The 20,425-nt window shown below is 36.6% G+C and overlaps 1 protein-coding gene across 3 annotated transcripts in view; it reads right to left on the reverse strand.

Moving 5' to 3' along the window:
* The window catches only part of FARS2 (phenylalanyl-tRNA synthetase 2, mitochondrial), a 611,417-nt gene that overhangs the window by 29,917 nt on the left and 561,075 nt on the right, over window positions 1-20,425 (reverse strand). The window contains exon 7 of one of the 3 annotated variants that reach the window (XR_003569237.1): window positions 15,890-16,010. The exons of the other annotated variants lie outside the window; for them this stretch is intronic. The gene's annotated coding sequence lies outside the window, so the exon portion shown is untranslated. The remainder of the gene's footprint in view (window positions 1-15,889; window positions 16,011-20,425) is intronic. 3 annotated transcript variants of the gene reach the window in all.

Consider the following 20,425-nt stretch of genomic DNA (forward strand, 5'->3'; position numbering starts at 1 on the left):
GGCTGAGATGAGAAGATAACCTCTCCCACCTGGAACTGCAAAATCTGAAAACAATTCCTGGGGAAGTTTAATCCTAACCTAAGAGCAGAAAAGCATTAAAAAGTAACATGATTTTGCTCTTAGCCAGGCTTGTTACTGATCAAATGCTGGCATTAAAATTTCATAAGGTTATTATAAAGCATCACTTTAACCTTATAATATTCAAGCTCTTTGAAGAGTTACAAAGAGACAAGGAAACTTCTTGCATTGATTAAGTGCTGCCATAAATCAATAGCAATACTATAGCCTCTCAACAGCCATAAGAAAGTTGATGCATAATTTTTGCTTTGAGATGCAGTCTTATCAGACAGAGTTCACTGGAACACCTCCCCAAATGGGGAGGGGATATAGAATCTACAGCAGAGGTTTTTAATGTAGAGGGAGTGAAATTTTTTTTTTGATTTTGAGAAATGCATTTTAATATACTTACTTTTCTTTTAATTCCATTTTTGAAAAATTGTGCATTTAAAGCATTTTTCTGAGAAGACTGGCTTCACCAGCCTGCCAAAGGGGTCCTGACACAAAAAGGGGTTAAGAACCTTTGCTCTAGAGTCATCAAGATGACAGAAATAGAAGATCATGAGATTTAGTGCTAGACAGGACCTCTATCCTAGGAATATAAGGAAGTCAGGGAAGTCAGGAGGCTGAGATGAGAAGATGAGAAGATACTATTGAATGCAATCACTTTATTTTACAGATGAGAAAACTGAGGTCCCAAAAGGTTAAATGATTTGCCCACAGTCACAAAGGCAGTAAGGAGCACAGCTACAATGGGAATGCTCATCTTCTGATACCAAATTCAGGACTCTCTCCACTTAACCACGCTACCTTCTACTTGTAAACTCAACATCCCCAGCCAGAGTACTGTTACACCAAAGCAATTGTAGTTAGAGAGCTTCAAGGGGTACAAAAGAAGATAATCTGTTTCCTCAAGGGCACATTTCACACAACTATGACAAATTCGTAGACACATGGAAAGGAAGCCTTTGTTAGAACTCTGCAATCACTTAGTGAAGTAAATGGAACTTTTACAATAGTTCAGGTGAGAGGGGATCAGGGTCTGAAGTGAGGTAAGTGGTCCTGTGAGTTTTTCGAAAGTAGGTGATGAATGTGAGTGATGTTTCATCTCAGATATGCTTCAAAGAGTTGCAGCTTCTTAGCCATTCTCACTGAGCACCTAACTTCCATTCTGATTATTTCAGTGTTTTGTTTTTTGAGATAAAGGAAAAGGGCTTCCAGTTAAGATGCCAGTTTGAAAGATTGTAGAGGAGGCTTGTAGCTCTCCAACACAGGCTCCAGCAGATCATTAAAAAACAAAAACCTTTAAATAACAAAAACCAAAACCAAGTCCAGGATTTTACACACACACACACGCCAGAAGCTGTGAGTGTTGGAAGAGTTATCTTGCCAGGAAAGCTAGAATGAACTCAAGTGAACAGGCTACAAGTCTAAAGCAGTGTCCAGATCAAGAAGGTATATGGGAAGGGAGTTTGGAAGGGGAGGAATCAAAAACTAAAGCAGTGTTCAGACTGGGCAGGTGAATTAGTGGAGGTTGGGAGAGGAGAGGACAACATGGAAACCTAGTGTAGTGCTAGAAAAACAACATGTCCAAATCCCCAAATTAATAACCCCCAGTCCTGGAAAAAAAAAAAAGAGATCAACAAAATTGAAAGCAGAAAATAAAAGAAATTAGATTGATAAAACTATGAGTTTGAAAACATCCCAAAACAACTAAAAAAGTGTTACTAATCTGATTTCTAAGAAGAGAGGTAAGCCAATTTACCAATATAAAAAATGAAAACTGAAGAATTCAAAATAAATGAAAAGGTAATAAATGAAATTGCTAGAAATAGATAATTTAAATAAGCCAATCTCAGGGGGGAAAATTGAACAAGCCATCAATAAACTTGCAAAGGGGAAAAAAAAACAACAACCCAGGACCCAGATAGATTTTATAATTGAATTCAATCATACATTCAAAGAATAACTCCAATATTACATAAACTGTTTATAAAATGGAACAAGAAGAGATCCTACAAAATTCTATGATACAAATATGGTATTAATACCTAAGCCAGGGAGAGACAAAGCAGATGAAGAAAACTGTAGGTCAACATCTCTAACAAGCCATACTCACTTCAAAACCAGACCTGCTGATGACTCCTCAGACTACTTTTCCACCTTGCTCCCCACCCCTTTTCTTTATTTTTTTATGTTTTGTCACCCGTCATTAGAATGTGAACTCCTTAAGGGCAGAAACAGCCTTTATTTCTTATTGTATTTGTATTCCCAGCACTTAGCACACTTTGTATCTCTTTCTAATGAATATCAGTACAAAAATATTAAATAAAAATTAATAAAGAGGCTACAGAAGTGTGTTAAAAAAAGATTACACTATGATCTGTTGGGATACAAGAATGCAAGATTGATTTAATATAAGGAAAATTATAAATATAATAAATCATATCAATGAAATATTGCATGATTATATCTATAAATATAGAAAAAAGCTTTTGACAAAAACCAGTAACTATGCCTGTTAAAAAGCAGAGGGATAAATGGACCTTTTCTTAATGTGATAAGTAGTATATATTTAAAACCTAGAGTCAGCATTATATATAATAGAAAACCACTAGGGGCCTTTTCAATTAAATTCGGATTAAAACAAGGATACCTAGTACTACCACTTTATTTGATACTAGAAATGCTTACTGTAGACATAAGACCAAACAAGCAAACAAAAGAAATTGAGGAATACTCATAGACAAAGGAGAAACAACATTTTTACCTTTTGTAGATGATATGATAATCTATTTAGAGAACTTTACAGATTTAACTAAGAATTAATTAAAACAACCATGAGTGAAGCAATAGGATATAAAACAAACCCACACAAATCATCAGCTTTTCTTTAGATTAATGACAAAAATCCAACAGAAAATGATAGATAAATTTCATTAAAAATAAATACAAAATATATAAAACATTTAAGAGTCTACCTAACAAGACACAGCAGGTGTCATATGAATACAACTATAAAATATTCTATAGAAATAAAGACAGAACCAAATAATTAGAAAGTTATTATGTGCTCATGGTTAGGTTGTGCCAATATAGTAAAAATGAGGATACTGCCTAAATTTACTTATTTAGAGTCATATCAATCAAACTACTAAAGAGTTACTATATAAAGCAAGAAGTAGTAGTGTGTCAAAAGCTGGCATATATTGACTCACAAGAGCCAACTATTACATTTTCAGTGTGAACATTTAAACTTTGGAAATTGGTGAAATGCTACAAATTAGGGCCTGATCTACTATTTTGTTGACTGTCTAGACTTAAGAAAGTAATGGAGAAAATGTTAATAATACAGATCAAACTTAAAAGTGTACTGTGTACATGTGTTTTTCCCTCCACGCTCCTCCACCCCCGCCCTGAAGATCCAGATATTAAACATTTACCAGCACACCCCTGGCTAGGGGAAATAAAAACAAAATTTATTTGGAGGAATAAGAGATCAATAATTATAATGGAAATAATGAGGAAAACCGGTAAGAAATTAAAAGCACTAGCAATAATAGCTCTCATATCACATAATAAAGTAGTAATCATCAAATGGTTTGTTACTGGTTAAAAAATAAAAAATTGATCAGTAGGACAGATTAGGAACAAGATAACTAGAAGAAAACAAACATGATAGTATAGTGTTTAATAAATTCCCACACCCTAACTACTGGTACAAGGACTCATTGCTGAGAAAGCTGAAAATCAGTCTGGCAAAAAGAAGGTTCATACCAAGATCTCATTCCATATATCAGCATATCACCAAATAGATAAAAGACAGATTTATAAAAGGTCACATCATAAACAAATTAGAGGAACAGGGGAGGATAATAATGAATAGGGAAAGAAGAGTTCTTGACCAAATAAGATATAGTAAGGATAGTTTTGATTGTGAAAAGTGAAAAGCTTTTGCATAAACAAAATCAATGAAGCTAAATTTACAAGGAAAATAGTTCAGTGGGAAAAATCTTTGTAGCAAGTTTATCTGATAAAAATCTCATACCCAAGATATGCTATAAGGAATTGATTCAAATTTGTAAGAACAAGGGCCATTCTTTGATTGAAAAATAGTCAAAATGTATGAACAGGTTGGTCTCAAAACAACCATGTGAAACATGCTTAAATCATTATGAATAAGAGAAATGCAAATTAAAACAACTCTGAAGTTCTATCTCCCAGGAAATTGGCAAAATGGACAAAGATAGAAACTGATCATTGGAGGAAGATGTGGAAGAATAGGTGTACTAATGATAATAGTAGAACTGTGAACTGATTCAGATATTTTGGAAAGTAATTTTGAACTATGCCCCAAAAGTTACTAAACTGTGCACACTCTATGACTCTACCTATAACACTCCTCGTATAAACCTCAAAGATATAAAAGAAAGACAGAAAGGATTAGTATGTATAAAATATTCATAGAAGCACTTTTAAAATGTAGAACAAACTAGAAACAAAATGGGTGTCCATCAAATGAAAGGCTGAACAAATGATGGTAGATGAATGGAATGGAATCTTATTGTGCCATAAGAAATGACTTAAGAACTCCAATCAATGCAATGACCAACTATACCTCCAGAAGACTGAAGATTAAGTAGTATACTTCCTACTTCCCTTTCTTCTTGACAGGAAAGTAGGGAATGGACTGTAGGTACAAAATGAGAAATATATTTTCAGATATGGGCAACATGTAGACTTTTTTGCTTGATTAAACTAACTTATTGGGGTTATGAAGAGTTAGACAGGATTGAAAAACGAAACATCATTACTAATTTATTAAAAGGGAGATTTGTTGTTGTTGTTGTTGGTGGTGGTGGTGGTGGAGGTAAAGGGGGAACTTGTTGGGCAATGGGACTAGTTATAGCCATACCCCCAAAAGAACGATAATGAAGCCTTTTTAAAAAAATGCAAAGACGTAGGGGCAGCTAGGTGGCGCAGTAGATGGAGCTCTGGCCTTGGAGTCAGGAGGACCTGAGTTCAAGTCTGGACCCAGACACATGACACTTACTAGCTGTGTGACCCTGGACAAGTCACTTAACCCCAATTGCCTCACCAAAAATAAAAAAAAGAAAAAAGAAAAAAAAAAAAAAGATAAAAGAAAAGAAGGGGCACCTAGGTGGCACAGTGGAAAGACCTCTGGCCTTGGAGTCAGGAGGACCTGAGTTCAAGTCTGGCCTCACACACTTGATACTAGTTGTGTGACCCTGGGCAAGCCACTTAACCCTGATTGCCTCACCAAAACAAAAACAAAAACATGAAAAGAGGTTAGAAGAGGTTCAGAAGGCCACACAAGCAAGTGAGGCAGCTTTGTAACTAACATGCCGAATTAAATATATGCCATAGAAAACCCCAAACCAGCTGTACATACTAAGGATCACAGTTTCACATACAATCTTCTTTTTCTCTTCTTTGTGAAGAAAAATGAATGCTATACTCTGCCAGAAACATCTTCATTAATTTATCATTATTCTGAATCCAAGTGCTTTTCTGCTAGAAAGATATGTGCAAATTGACAGAATCCTCTCATGCCCTCGGACAACTCTTGCAGAAGATATTTTAAAACACTATTTCTAATTTTCTTGAACAAGGAAATTTCACAAAATAATAAAACCTGGTTAGACAAATCAATGTAAAGGAAAAAATAACATTTTGCTTCATAAATCCATAAGAATACTCATACAACTTTGGAGATTCATGTTCCAAAAACCACTAGTTCTCTTTATAGACACTCCCTTCAAGGGCTAACCCCACCCACCTCTCTACAGAAGGATAAAGTAATCAATTTTGTAGTTGCTCAGTCATTTTCAGTTGCATCCAACTCTTCATGACCCTATTTGGGGTTTTCTTGTCAAAGATATTGGAAAGTTTGCCATTTCCTTCTTCAGTTCATTTTACATATGAGGAAACTGAAACAAATGGGGTTGAGTGACTTGCCCAGAGTCACACAGGTTGTAAGTATGTGAGGCCAGATTTGAACTCAGGAAGATGAGTGTTCCTGACTTCAGGCCAGGCACTCAGCACTGATCAGCCACCCCAGAGTAATTAAAGAGCCCTCCTAATCTATCAGGGAAATGGAGAGAGTACTGCTGGAGGTGGGTCATTATGTCATTCCCTTTAAGTAGATCAAACAAAGAGTCTAGTCATCACACATTTATTAAGCATCTTTTATGTGCTAGGTCCTGTGCTAAGTGCTAGGGATACAGAGAAAGGCAAAGGCAGTTATTTCAGTCAAGGAAAACATAGTCTAATCATGGAATACAACATTCAAACAACTATTTAAGACAATTTATATAGGAAACAGAAAGGAAATAAGTTTTCATATAGTACCTACTATGCGCCCAGCAGTTTTACAAATACTATCTCATTCGATCCTCACAACAACTGTGAAAAGTAGGTGCTATTGTTATCCTCATTTTACTGTTGAGGAAACAGAGGCAAATAGAGGTTAAGTGACTTGCCTACAGTTACACAGCTATCAAGTTTCTGAGGTCAAATGGGAACTCAGGTCTTCCTGATAATCCACTGCAACACCGATAATCAACAGAAGGAAAGCTTTAGTTAGCAGTAAGGGGTATTGGGAAAAGCTTCCTGGAGAATGCTGGATTTAAACTCAGATTTAAAGGAAGCCCAAGAAGCCAAAAAGAGATGAGGAGGGAAAGACTTCCAGAAATGGAGGACAGCTCCAGAGAATGCCTAGAGCTTGGAGGTGGAATATTTAGTTCAAGGAACACCATGCAGGCCCAGGTCATTCAGAAAGAAAGGAGGACACAACATTATTTCTGAATTGATAAAGAGAGACTGATATGGGTTTCTCTTTCAAATTAGTACAAAGGCTTCAGACTGGGATATTAACAAACAACAACTACATTTCTTAAAACTTCTAAAAAAGGGAGGAGGGACCTTGTCTATTTCTACATTTGTACATGGAGATATTCATGTTGGTATTTATCAAGTTCATAATAATTTTTAGAAAAAGAAGTCTTGGCTAGAAAGAGCACATGCTTAAAATAGTGCTTCTCAGTCCCCTTTCCCTTAGAAGGCTGATAACAGGCACTCACCAATCCTCTGTCTTGCTTTATGGATAGTCAAAAATATAGTTGGGTTTTTTTTTTAATTCAGTATTTGCCAGATTTTAAAAAAGAAAAAGAAAAAAATTGTTGCGAGTCCTATAAAAAATTCTAAGTGTTCCATACGAGCAAAATCTCACAGAAGCCAATACTTAGAAGGCATTACATACAATAGGGGGAAGAAAAATCATACCTAATGAAAACAACCAAAGAAAATTCTATGGAACCAAATCCCCTTTAGTACTGGATAGGGCTTTATTCTTTTATAGGAACTGTACTTGGAACAAAAGGATGGGAAAGCTGGGAAAGAGAGGCAGTGTGGGGGGAAGTGGGAAGGAAAGTATAGGGAGTGAAGGCAAAGTGATGCGTAGGTGGAAGCCTGCATGCCCAAACTGGATCCAAAAGAAAATTAAGACATCTACAAGAACTTACACAGATGAAGCCCACCTGCCCGTGGGTGTCTCAGCCAAGAACAATAGTTAGGAAGGTGCTCCCGAGGCACGCTTATCTAGACAAGGGTTTTAAACAGTCTTTTTAACAAGACAAGCTTAAATATGATTCATAAGGCTAGGACTGAAGCATTCTGAAGACCAGTTCCATAAGGCAACTTCCTCACAGGCAGAAACACAAACATGTTTTATTTTTGAAGAGCCATAAAGAGAAAGTCTAGGCTAGAAAGTGAATCTGCTTAGAACAGCAAAGGCTTGGTTCCCTTTCTTTCCCACACTGAAGAAAGCCATTCACCAATTCAAGCAGCATTCACAAAATCATGCCTAGCAGCCATCATCTTGGGAACCTCTTAGATGTGAATATAATTTCTTTTAAAATATCACTGATATGTTTTTTGTTTACATATCATTTATTTTCAAATATATCCTTCTCTCTTCCCTGTGGAGCAAGATATCACTTGTCACAAAGATTTTTTTTAAAAAGCATTTTACCAAAATGACTACAATGACTATGTTTATTCCTTTCCCCTAGTTCACTAATTCTGCAGTGAATGGAGAGTGATTCATTTTATCAGCTTTCCAACTTTGGTCATTATAAAGCATTCAATTTCATTTTAGTGTTCATTACATCTACATAATTATGCATGTTTTTCTCTTACATTGCTGCATCAGTTCATATAAGTCTCCCTCTGCTTCTCTGAATTTCTTTATATCTTTCATCTCTTATGTTGTGGTAATATTCCATCACATTTATTTACCACAATTTGTTAAGCCACTATTCAACAAATGGACACTTTCCTTATTCCTGATTCTTCGCCAACGTGGACATACTTTGAAGCTCTGAAAGAGGTCAGGAAGCCATGGGTCGCCAACCTTTAGTGACACTTAAAGGTTAGAGGATGGGTTGCAAAAATATGAGGTTGTGTAGTGGTGAAGTAGGCAGGAAGATGGGTGCATTTCCAGAATAGAAAATAAGAAATTAGCCCTCTGAAATCACTGGCCTAAGAAAGAGAAAATGATCCTTGGTAACTTTTCAATTTTATTTTTAGGAAATGTAAAACTATGCTTTACTTGTTCTATCCCAAGCTGTTTCTGGTTAATAGCTCCACAGCATTAAGGGTGGAGGGTAAAAACAATGTATTTTCTCAGATGGGCTTCCTTCAGAGGAGGGAGTCTAGTGAACACAATTGAACAAACACATTGGCATGTATGAGTCTTCTGCAACCTGCTTTGCACATATTCCATAACAGGGGGATGTTGGTACTTGTTTAATTTCCCAGATAATACACCTACTTGCTCACTGTAGATAAAAATTACATGCCCTATTGAGGGTTTACCCTTGGTTCATCTGGTGCATAGTGATCTCTCTATGTTTTTTTAATTTTGTAAATGGAGGAAGATACCTGAAAATGACACTGAGAACTGGACAGTGCTAGCTCCTCATGGTTCTATTACAACACGGAGGTTTTCAGTAGTGGACATAAGGTCGTTCTATCTGTTTTCTTCTTCACAATGAAGGAAGGGAAACAATGAAGATGTTTTCCCACACAGCTTCATGTAGTAGCTTGAAACTTTCTATAAGTGCTGAAGCAATCCCTGACTGTGATTGAAATGTGGTTTGTTGATGTGTCCTGTATTATTATTATTACTATTATTATCATTATTATTATTATCATTATCATTATTTTCAGACTGGAGGAACACCCCTGTATGTTTTTCTGTCTTTACAACTTTAAAAAAGACTGTCACTTTGTTTAAAAAACTGAATACGATTAGAAAGGACTTAGAGGTTCTCAGTGCCACTGAGGCAGGCTCTACACTAGTACACATCCATCCCTAGCTATTTTAGCTTGTGTGATTCTTCCTATAATGAACGGTACCAGTTTAAATTTCTTATCTCTTAGTTTAAGAGCTCCTTAAATGCAAAGAACAAACCTAGATAGGGCCCTGAAATCCTAGTTCTCAAGATAGTGCCTTGCATACAGCTAATATTTTACCAATTCTGATGAAAATGGGATCACACTTTTTATCTTAAATGAAAACTCATTAATGATAGTCTTTCATTAGAATATATGCCTATTCAATTATTAGGCCAAAATTAACACAAGCAGCAGAGAATCAATCCATACTTTGTTGCATTTCAGTTTCAGAGGCTGCATTGAGTGCACGATCATCTGCAAACAAAACATCATGCACCAACTCCCTCTCCATTTTAGTCTTGCCTTGCGGCCTTTTCAAGTTAAATAATTTACCATACGTGCAGTAGTGTACCTTGATGCCATGTTTGTCCTCACTGAAGGCATCTTACAATATTGCTGAAAACATCATGCTAAAAAGCATGGGAACAAGCACACAGCCTTGCTTCACTCCATTGGTGACTGGGAAAGTGTGAGAGCAACATCATACCCAGAATCCAGGCAAGCATGCCATCATGAATTTCATGGACAATATTGATGAATTTCTCCAGGCAATCAAATTTTGACATAATTTTTCATCAGTCCTCATGACTGACAGCATCAAAAGCCTTGGTCAGATTGTCGAATATTGTATACAGACCTCTGTTCTGCTCCTGGCATTTTGAACAAAGCAGATTTGCAGTAGCTCAAAAGAAACATGAGATGCACAAGTTAGAGATATCCCCACTCCAAATGTTCACACGGACTATTTGTGCCCAATCTGTGGTAAGCCTGTATTGGTCTGATCAGCCACAGTTGGACACACTGTACCTTGACTCTAACATAGACAGATCATTTTGGTCCTCTTTGAAAATGAAGGACAGCAGCCAACCATGCCTATTCAAACTTCTTGACTAACCATTATAGAAGTAGAGAATCTAGACCTTCCTATGAATATTCTGGGATATGTGGGATTTTTCTCTCTTTGACCTCCTTGGGGATGTGCCCAGTAGTGATTTCAGTGTGTCAAAAGGTAAGGACAATTCAGTCATTTTTCTAGCATAGTTCCAAATTCTTTTCTAGAACTTTATGGATTGATTCACTGCTCCATCAATTGCACATTGTAGTGTGCCTGTTTTCCTACAGCCCCTCCAACATTGGTTATTTCCATCTTTATTATTCTTTTGCCAATTTTGGGAGGACAAGGCAAAACCTCAGAGTTATTTTAATTTATGTCTCTAAATATCAGAGATATGAAATGGTTTTATGTGATTGTTAACAGTCTGATTCTCTTCATTTGAAAAGCTCATTTGTATCTTTCAACCACCTGGCAAGCAGTTAATCAACAAGTTTGTATAAAGTGCCTACTATGTGACAGGAACCATGCCATGTGCACTGGGGATACAAATGCAAACAGAATGAATGAAACAATTCCTACTCACAAGGAGCTGAGATTCTCAATCTATTGAGAAATGAGTCATAGCTCTGACCTCTCTCTTGAGCTGTAGATGGGTATACCTTGTTGCCTATGGTACCTCTCTATTTGCATGTCCCAGTGTTATCCTGAACACAACATGCCCTTATTGAAGTTTACGATGTATCCTCCTAAATCTGCTCCTCCTTTTCATATTAGCATTTCAATGTCAGCCCCATTGCCTGTATTTCCTATGTTCAAAATCTTTGGGTTATCTTTGACACTTTCTTCTTTCTCTCTCACTTCTCATTTCTAACCACTAAAACACAGTCTTCCTACAAAATTTCTTAAATCTGCCCCCTTCTATGCATTTCCACTGCCACTATTCTAGAACAAGTCCTCATTGCCACCTGCCTAGATTTTTGCAATAGCTTTTTAGAAAGTCTTCCCTGTTTCTCTTCCCTTTCCTATCCATCTTTTGGGCCACTGCCTGAATAATCTTCTTTATGCATAGATCTTCTTTATGTATGTCACTCTTCTACTTAAAAAATCTTCAGATTCTCTCTTTTTTTTCCTAATAAGTTTAATTTTCTAAGAAGAGTTTTCCTGACATCCACTGTACTCTACAATCCGATGCCACCTTAGCTTCTAGGTATATCTCAAACCCTACCCCATCTATGTACTGTGGTTCAGCCAAGATGAATAAATCCTTTTCTTTCCAACACATACCGTGTACTCCAAATCTTCAGTCTTTACTCATGACATTCTTTGTATCTGGAATGTCTGAATCCTTGTCGTTCCTCTTCTTTGCTCCTTGAATTTCTTCTCATCAATTTCTTCAATCTAATTCAAATGACACTTCCTACATAAATCTTCCCTGATTGACAATATCTGCCCTCCTTACCCCACTCCCTACTCAACCCTACCCATTGGTAACTACTGTCTGCTTTGGAAATCATGTAACTGATTCATTTACACCTATTACAATAATTTGTTTTTGTTATTCCCTCTCCCTCCCAACCTTAGACTATAAGCCCCAAGAGGATAAGGGTTGTGTCTTTTCTAAATTCCTCGAAAACCTAGGAGAGTACTCCACACATAAATAGGTGCTTAACTTGAATTAAATGGATTTCAGTTTAACTGAAAACTAATTGTCAAGTTTGTTGAGATTGTAGAATGTATGAAGGGGGTATTAATAGAGTAAAATCTATGGAAAGGTAGGTTAAAGCCAGATTGTAGAGGGTTTTAAATGCTCTTTTAGTCTGAGGATTGAGAATTATTTTCATGTGGCCATATCATAAAGCTTTATTTTATATTTTTGTAGAGAAAAAAGACCAAATAGAAGAGTCCTGTGAAGTTTTATACTTCTATGAGACTTGAAACTTGTACTACCTCTAAAACATGGGGCCTTTCAGTAACATGATAAATATTTTGAACTTAACTCCTGGAAAAAAATCAATGACTAGATTCGTGACTTCTAACCAAATCTTGCTGTTACCATATGGTGTTTCCTTTAATACAAAAATTCTACAAAAAATAATGATAAAATTACTTTAAAGTTTTTACAAAGTTTGATTTTCTGGCAGTAAAACATTTCTCCTCATTATTTAGATAGCATTACATTCAGTAAACAACAGAAAAATCTGGGATTCCTAAATTCCTCATCCAGTCTAACCCAACAAGTAGATAAGTAACTCCAATGTGTTTAAGGTGCTGGGTAGTGGAGATTCAAAGACAAAATGGAAACACAGTTCTTGCTCTCAAACAGTTTATACTCTACTAGGGAAAATGTCAGACTTTGGTTCCTTCTGGATTTATCTTCCTTTCTTTCCTACAGCTTATTAACCCTTTCTTTTGAGGAATTTAGATTAATGGCTTTGTATGGTGTGATAGAAAGAACACTAGACTTAGGTCAGAGGATCTAGCATTGAATTCTGGCTCTGCTACTTATTGCCTATGTGAACCTGGGTCAGTCATATCACCTTTGTTTTCTCATCCATAAAATGGCAGGTTTGGGAGGTTGGTTTGGAATAGGACTCTAAAATCCATTCTAAGTCTGATACCTCAGAATACCCTCTTTGGGTTTTCAAATAAGTATATGGCTTAACCACCATTCATTCCACTTAGGAGAGGGTCCTATTACAATCATTCAATCAATTAATAAACATTTGTTAAGTGCCTATTTACTATGTGTCAAGGCACTGTGCTAAGTGCTGTTTACAGAGGGCTCTGTGAAGTTTAACTTCATCATGTCACAAAAAGAAGAAAGAAAGTTTGTTCAAATTTATTTATGTTTTGTTGTTGTTTTTTGGGATTTTCTAGGCAAAGATGCTGGAATAGTTTGCCATTTTCTTCTCTGGCTCATTTTATAGATGAGGAAACTCAGGCAAACAGGGTTAAGTGACTTGCCCAGGATCACACAGCTAGTAAGTGTCTGAGGCTGAATTTAAAGTCAGGAAGATGAGATTCCAGATCTGGCACTCTGTCCACTGTGTCACTTAGCTGCCCATTTATTCATACAGCACTTTGTAAAGTACTTCTCTCCCAACAACCTTATTATGTGACTTGCCAATATCCAACAGTACCAAGTTTGTTTGATTATTTTTACCCACGTCATCAATAAATCAACAGGCATTTATTAAGTAGTTACTAAGTGACAAGCACCATGTTAAGTTCTAAGGATAAAAAGAAAAAGCTAAAACTGCTTCAAGGAGCTTATATTCTTTTTTTTTTTAAAGACAGAATCACAGTTTATTGGAAAGAACACCAAACTAGAGGTCTGAAGACCTTTGTTGTAGTTTGACACCACCACTTCAGTTTCCTCATTTGTAAAATAGAGATAAAAATATTTTCCCAGTTAAGTATGGTGGGGATCAAATGAACTAACGTCAATGAAATTACAACATACTATTAAAATGAAAGAGATATTGTTATTAAAAAGTCTATCTCTAGCTAACCTGCTAGAGATCGTACCCAAACTATCTTGTCTCTTGCCATTTTAGATTCAATGAATCCAAAAGTGAATTTGAAAGTCAGTGATATAGTAGCTAAAATACTGACTTCAAAACAGAAGACTTGTGTTCAAATACCACCTATGACAAATCAAAGATTTGTGACTAAGGACAAAACATTTAATCTCTTTGACCTCAATTTCCTCACCTGTAAAACAAGGGTGTTGGACTAGATGATCTCTAAGGTCCCTTACAGTTCTAAATTTAGGATCCTACAGATCTAGATTTATGACCAATAGTCTTAGTTCTATGACCAAAACTTGCAAGGGGCTAATAGTCTAATGAGAAGACAGTATGTGCATAAATTGGTACATATAAAAGATATACAGAGTAGATGGATTAGTGAGTAGGGAGAGGAACTGCCTTGCGAAGTTGTGAGAATAGGGGAAGAGGAAGGGAACTAGTATTTATTAAGCACTTACTGTATGCCAGGCACTGTGCCGAGCATCTTAGAATATTATCTCATTTGATTTGAATAGGAGAGAGAAACAGGAAAGAAAACAAGACACATGGAACAGAAACACAAAGAATTTACAGCAAGGGAGGCTCAAATGACAGACAGGCTCCATGTTTTGCTTTGGACAGGGCCTGGGAATGCATTGGTAGAGGAAAGTGCTGAAGAGGAAATACCTTCTACCAATGCAACAACTGTTCTGCAACTTATTGTCAGAGAATGATCAATGAGACACTAGGAAGTTAAGTGACTTGTGCAGGGTCACCCAGTATGTGTCAGAGGTAAACTTAAGCCCAACTCTTCCTGATTCCTGGGAAAGTGACATTTTCTACGATGCCATGCTAATTCTTTTTATAAAGTTATTTTTAAAAGTCATATATAATGTTCTCCTATGTAAATGAAAGAATGGTGATCTTTCAGGACCTGCAATGGTTTTACATTTATTAAGGGGCCTGATTCATTCTGCTCCACTTAAGACTTGCCATTTCCATGATAAACAGCCAGGGGTCCAGTAGTAAAGACTCTCTTGGGGTTGAAATGAACATAAAAGTTCCCAGTTTTTTAAAAGCCAGTTTAATCAGTTAAGCTTTCTGGTTTTAATCATAATTAATAGAGTAAGTAATCATGAATTAAATTAGGAATTAACCTCCAAAGAGAGGCAATATGGTATAGTGGATAGAAAAGTGGCCTTGCAACCAGGAAAACTGTGTTCAAGAGGGACCTCCACCCCAACAAAAACTAGCTATTTGACAATGTCCAAACCCTTGGCAAGTCACTTAACCTTTAAGGGTCCCAGGTTACTCTCTAAGTCTAAACTTCAAAGTAGATGCTGCATTCTTAGTCTCTGCTAATGAGTTTCCTCATTTGGAAATTCCTATACCAATGAAATCACAAATCCAATCTCTTCCCTTATTCAACTCCAAAAAAGTTCTTTGGAAGGATGGGTTGGATTTTATAAAGGAAAGAGGAAACTGGTCAAGGAGTGAGGGGAAGTCGTCATAAGTTTGCTATAAAAAATATAAAGAGAGTATCTATGCTTTTCGTGGCAAAGAAACTTGAGTGGTTTGTCATTTCCTTCTCCAATGCTACCACATAGTCAACTCCTTAACCAGTAGCCTCAATCTTTAGAGATGTGGTCACACTTCACATTAGATGGCAACATCATAACCTCTTCCCCTCTTGCAAGGGTGAGGCTGGCTGCTCTGTCTTCTTGATTGTATTTTATTAGAAAAGGAACATATTATTGCTATTGGGTGCAATATTCCTTTGTAATCTTTAAAGAAGAAAAGTGGTTCAAACTGACGGTTGGTTGTTGTCCTTTATTCTCCAAGAGGACCAAAATGACATCACTATGTTGGGGTCAAAGTACAATGTATCTGACTGGGGCTGATCAGAACAATACAAGCTCAGAAAAGGCTCTACCACAGGTTGGGCATATGGACTATTTGTGTCCAAACGGACAATGTGGTATCAAAAACAGAGCAAGTGCAGCCTTACCTGTGGCATGTATTCAGGAGGCATGAAAGAAAGTTAACCTGAAATGTGAGGTTCCACGGCTATTTCTTCTGTTTCTTACATCACCAAGGTCTCTAGGCCACACTGCCAATTGCCTCTTCCCCTTAGGAAAAAGGATGAATATTCAGAAGAGAGCAGTAGGCACAGTGAAGGATTAGATTTTTTTCTATTTCATCCAGTCCCTGGTGTCACTGCTACAATGGAACAAGGTCCGATACATGGTACAATGTATTGTCACAGAATTGGGGGAGATGAAGAGCGTGTTTTCTTCTTACACATAAGGTAAAAGAGAACTGGGACTACATAGCTCCCTCACACCTGATACTATGCTCTACATAGAGTGAAAACTTAAAATCTTTTTGGTGAGTTCAATTAAAATCCGGGGACAATCTCTCTTATGTGGATGTCATTTTAGTTGCCAACTATTCAGAGCATACATGTGGCCTTAGGACACGCTTAATTTGCACTAGGAGGAATAGGGTTCTCAAGGACTGACATCTACCCAATTCTCTTTGTTAACAAACAAATCTTGTTTCCACTTGTGGACATATCATTTATCTTTGCTATTGGGGGGTTTCCTCCTGTCATTTTGGACTCCTGGCTGCACTCATGAGACTTCTTTGACTTCCCCACCATGCTCCTGCACTAAGTGCCCTCACTCCCTGCTTTTTAGCTTTCTTTTGTGTGTTGCCTTTTCTTATTGGAGTGTAAGTTCCTTGAAGGCAAGGACTTTCTTATTTGTATCCCCAGAACTTAGTATAGTGCCTGGCATAAGGTAGGAGCTTAATAAATGTTTATTGATTGGCTGACTCCTCTCATTTTCTCTCCATATACAGGTAGTATTATTTTTATAGAAGTTTTTAATTCTATGTAATAGCATTTACTTCTCAATTCAATTCTCTTTTTTTTTCTTTTAATGTAATTTCAGCCTCAGCAGGAAGCTGAGGGTATGAATTTTTGACCTTAGGGTTAATCATCTTGCAGATAGTTTAAGATCACACAAAGCTTCCTCCTAGAAAAAGTGAACCAGGGCAAAACTCTGGAATTTATACTGGTTCTCATTATTTGGTAACATTGTAGAATTACAAGCATCCTCATTTTCCACAAGGCCCTATACCTCATTGCAGCTTACTGCATGCCAGCTGGACATTAAGGGTCATGGCATATATGCTTCACGGGATCTTTCAAAGTGGTATGAATGAAGGAATAAATTTTATTCTGGGCACAATATGAGTGTAGAAAAAAGCAGAAAAAGAAAGTAATGGGAAAAGTCATCCAAAGATAATAAAAAAGACCTAAACTGCTTTGTGTGGTCTACTAAAAACACAATGATCTCTTCTACTTTTCAGCCGTATAACTTTGGATAACTGAATTCACTTCTTGCCAGAGTTTCCTCATCTGTAAAATGAAGGATTTGGCCCAAAGAGATCAAAGAAAGAGGCAAAAGACCCATATGTAAATGATAGCTCTTTTTGTTGGAACAAAACTATAAACAAAGGAGGTACCCTTCAGTTGGGGAAAAGTTTAACCAGTTATGGTCTATGAATGTAAAGGGATATTGTTATGCTGTAAGGAATAGTGAAAAGCATAGTAAAACAGACAAACCTGGGAAGACTTGTATGAACTGATTCAGACTTAAGTTAGTAGAACCAGAAGAACAATTTATATGGCAACAACAACATGGTAAACAAAAATAACTGTGAAAGACTTAAGAACTCAGATCAATACAATGACCACAGCTCCAGATGACCACCCACCTCCTCTAGACAGGTGATGGAGCCAAGATGCAGAAAAAGACATACATTTTTGCATGTGGAAAATATATAGAATATTTTTTTTGCTTGACTATTCTTATTTGTTAAAAGGATTATTTTATATATATACATATATGTACATGTATATATACATAATTATTTATTTATTTATTTATTTATTGAGGGGATTGTGAGGAAGAGGGAAACTGGTGATAGTAATGATAAAAAAAAAAAAGAAGAAAAGAAACAAAAGAAGGCCATGGAAGCATTTCTTTAAAATGCACAGAAAAAAACAGGAGGAAGTTCAGAGGGAAACACTGAGAGTAGGACAACTGTGAAAGTAACATGTTGGAATTTATTATGTACTCTTAAGGAAGCTGCATTTAATAGAGGTTCAAGGTTTGATATGGAACTTTCTTTTGTGGGTCTACTTCGTATATGAAATGCTTTCCCATTTTTTTTTTGGTGTCCATTACATTCAGAAATTTTTTAAAAAGTTAAAAATAAAACAAAACAAAACAAATGAGGGATTGGAGGAAATGACAGTTGATGGAAAACCAAGGTCCCTTAAAGCTCTACAACTCTGATTCATGTCTGAAAATCATAAACTCATCTGAAATTTATAGTCTTACATAGCTGCCTGGAGCACTGAGAGATTAAATGACATGACGATGGTAACTCAGTTAGTACATGTACACTAGAGGCAGAACTTGAACCCAGGTCTTCCTGACTCCAATTATGCCACACTGTCATTCACCATACATCCAGTAGGTACGAAATAAATACTTGCTGATTAATTAATTCAATAAATATTTATTAAGCAATTTCTATGTATATCACAAAAATTCAAACACAAGTAATACATGTTTCCTGACCACTAAAGTTTATCTGACATATTGTCACAAAAGATTGTAAAACACCCGAGTCCTAACTCTTTAACTTCTTCCTCCCTCTCACTACTAAAGTTTGCTTTTTTCAATTAAATCCTGTACTATAACTTCTATTTTTTTTAAACCTCCAGCTTTACTCAATGTGTGTAAGATGGAGCACTGGTACATTATGCCTTTCAAGTTGGGTGATTCAGTGAAGAGACTGGATGCATCTGATATGGTCTGGCCATTCTGAAGCCCACTTTGGCATTGTGAAGGAAAAGACCTTTCTCAACTGTAGCTAACAAACGTTGAGGACATAAAACTAGACAGTAGGGTCATAGCAGTCCCATGCTCCTTAGTGAACTCACAGGGCTGGGGATATCCACAAGGCACCACACAAACTATTAGCTTGAGATTGTTCATAATTTCAACATTGGATCATTCTACATTCCTTTCAATGAATGTTCTAGAATGCTAGAGATATGTTTTCTTGTATTCTCACCTACGCCAGCAACTCCTTGAACTTTCACATTTTCAATGTCATATCTTTTCAAAGCTAGGTTTTGGGATAGTTGCTTTGATAAAGAGCAAGTATTGTTAGAAAATTAAAGTGGAACAGGAAACAAGGGTGGTGATATCCAATCTGATTCCAAGGTTTAAGAAGGTGTGAACTGTCCAGCAGGTACATATGGTACATCCTACCCACAGTAACTAACTGTGGCTATTGAAGAATGAAATACACTAATGCACTGTTGGTGGAGTTGTAAAGTGATCCAACCATATTGGAGAGCAATTTGGAACTCTGCATACCCTTTGATCTAGCAATAGCACTACTGGGACTGTATCCTCAAGAGATTTAAAAAAAAGGGGGGGGAGACAACCTATTTGTACAAAAATATTTATAGCAGCTCATTTTGTGGTGGCAAAGAAATGGAAATTGAGGGGATGCCCATCAGTTGGAGAATGGCTAAAGAACTCATGGTATATGATTGTAATGGAATACTACTGTGCTGTAAGAAATGATGAGAAGGATGATTTAAGAAAAACCTGGAAAGACTTACATGAACTGATGTGAAATGAAGTGAGTAGAACAAAGAGAACATTGTACACAGTAACAGCAATGATGATCAACTGGGAATTACTTAGCCATTCTTAGCAATACAATGATCCAAGATGATTCCAAAGGAGTCATAATGAAAAATGTTATCCAGAGAAAGAACTGATGGAACCAGAATGAAGATTGAAGCAATTCTATCTTTCTGCTGCTAATTAACCTGAAATTAACCTGTTACCCTTTTCTATAAAATTAGAGGAGGATGATGGAGGGCCTAAAGACAGAATAGATCAATCAGTAATTGATTGCTCAGCCTTGACATACTAAGGTCCTTTGTTTTTGCCCTGCCTTCACCTCCAAGATAGCCCAGAGCTGATTAGATCTGGCTAAAACCCATCCTACTATTTGCAAACTCCCCTTTCCCAACTTATGCTAAACAAAAACATCCTGCTTCTGTGTTCTAGCAGTTTCTGGAAGGGATTGCCTCTTCTCCTCCCTCATACCTCCCAATTTCAATGAAACCCAGCCCCTTTTTGATGCGTCCTTTTAAAAAACACACACATTATTTAGTTAAATATTTCCTGATTACATGTAAACCTTTTTGAACATTCATTTAAAAATTTTGAATTCCAAATTCTCTCTCTTCCTCATATCCCTTCTCCATCCTACAGACTATCCATGTGAAGTCATGCAAAATATACTCCTATATTAGCCATGTTGCGAAAGAAATCACACACACACACACACACACAAACCTAAGAAATAAATAAAATGAAGAAAGTAAAAAAAAAAAAGTATGCTTCAATATACACTCCGAGTTCATCAGTTCTCTCCCTAG

The sequence above is a fragment of the Vombatus ursinus genome, unplaced genomic scaffold, assembly GCF_900497805.2.
Source record: "Vombatus ursinus unplaced genomic scaffold, bare-nosed wombat genome assembly UNPS02000577.1, whole genome shotgun sequence".
NCBI lineage: Eukaryota > Metazoa > Chordata > Mammalia > Diprotodontia > Vombatidae > Vombatus > Vombatus ursinus.